At 42.7% G+C, this 1,877-nt stretch overlaps 1 protein-coding gene across 1 annotated transcript in view; it reads right to left on the bottom strand.

The window, feature by feature from the left end:
• MRPS5 (mitochondrial ribosomal protein S5) overlaps nt 1-1,877 on the bottom strand; it is a 19,863-nt gene that overhangs the window by 10,135 nt on the left and 7,851 nt on the right. The gene's annotated exons all lie outside the window — the stretch shown is intronic.

Below are 1,877 nucleotides of genomic sequence, written 5' to 3'. Positions count from 1 at the left end.
CTTATCTTTATTTTACTTATTTATTTTTAGAGACAGGGTCTTGCCCTGTTTCCCAGGCTGGAGTGCAGTGGCCCAATCATAGCTCACTATAATCTAGAATTCCTGGGTTTAAACAAGCCTACCACCTCAGCCTCCTGAGTAGCTGAGACTACCGGCGCATGTCACCATGCCTGGTTAATTTTTTTATTATTTTTTGTAGAGACAGGATCTAACTATGTTGCTCAGGCTGGTCTTGAACTCCTGGCCCCAGGCAATCCTCTCCTCACCCTCCCAGAGTGCTAGGATTACAGGCGTGAGCCACTGCACCCAGCCACAATATACTGTATCTGAATGAATGTACCACAAGAAAGAAAAAAAGAGATGTTAAAATAGGAAAAAGTGTGTACCTTAGAAATGAAGAAATGCATAGAAATAACTAGCATAGGGCTGGATCTCTATGCTAAGGATTAGGCTCAATTGAGAATAGAAAACTTGGAAATACCTACTTATTGTGAACTATAGGAAAATCTGTGTTTTTGGTGGGGGCATAATTAAAAGGCCAGGAACTATGAACTGTTAACTGAACTGCTTACGTGGCAGCTGGCTCTGTGGTTCAGAGTGGCCCCTTTCCCATAAAATGGGGTTAAAATAAAAGGGAGCTTGAGTCCACCCCCATGGATAATCTTACAGAAAATCACCCACGTGTATAAGAATTCAAAGGGATTAAATTTCAAAGGCTATAAACTGGTATACCAACAACATAATACTTGTAAATAAATTTTAAATTCTATTAATGCAATTGATATTGAAGAAACAATATACATATTCAGAGAGGCTCAATCACAAACTCAATAAATGATTATTCCATATGGTGTTTAATTATGATTAAGTACGCAGTGTGAGCTCAAGAGCAAGTTGACTATATTAGAGAATGCCCTGGAAAGTGATTGCAGTTTACTTGATTCGGGCTTCAGTTTTAAGAACAGGACATTCACCGCACCTCTAAGCTTTCTACCCCTGCCCCATGGCTCCTCCCAATCTCAGCTCCCTGAAATGAGTGCTATATACAGCTGATTTATAATTTAAGGATAGATTGCTAATGCTACTTTAGTTTTAGAGAGGAGGAAATTTAAACCTAATCTCCAAATTCTGTAATTAACAATACTACCGAAGTTGCCTTGTCATGAGATCTCAATCTGGTACCCCCTAAAAAGGGCAGCAGTCAGGAGAGCCAACAAGTAACTGAAATTAAAGCTGCATTATTTCCTTACCCAAATCAGCTCTGCATCTCAGAAACAGCCGTGCACCAAAGGCTTTTCCTCACAGTTCCACTTGCCCTATCCCTGCCCCACCCACCCCAACCTATCCACAGGCTTAATTGAGTATTTCATTCAGCATGCCTACCTCAAGTATCCGGGTATCAAAATCCTCATATGTTTCTGTAGGGAGAAAATAACAGATGTACAGATTAAATGTGTCTATACAATCAACACACAAAAGCATTTTTCAACACAAGCACCATCGTTGACTTTTAAGTGAGAAAGAATCTCAGATCTTTTGGTGCCACTCTCAAGGCCATACCCCAGCCCCCTCATCACTAGAGACTGTTCCGCCACTGATTCATAAACCCAGTCACTGGGTTTATGCAGTCTCCCCAACTGCATCCTCCTCCCCTTCCAGTGCTCTCACTCATCAGCTCCTTAGCACCTCCAGACCCTCAGTGGCTGCTTTCCCTTCCTGTCCCCTCCAATCTTCAAGGCCCCTCCCACTCTGCCAAGACACCACAGTCCATCATTTCCACCAGATCTTGTCAATGTCCCCAACTTCCTCACCCTTTTCTCGCTCTACCCCACGATCCTGGCCTGAATCAATGCAGCAGTGCAGCCACACTTGGCCTG

Source organism: Propithecus coquereli, unplaced genomic scaffold, assembly GCF_000956105.1.
Source record: "Propithecus coquereli isolate 6110/MARCELLA unplaced genomic scaffold, Pcoq_1.0 Scaffold171, whole genome shotgun sequence".
NCBI lineage: Eukaryota > Metazoa > Chordata > Mammalia > Primates > Indriidae > Propithecus > Propithecus coquereli.
The sequence above is the reverse complement of the archived record's forward strand: the minus strand, read 5'-3'. Positions and strand labels throughout refer to the sequence as shown.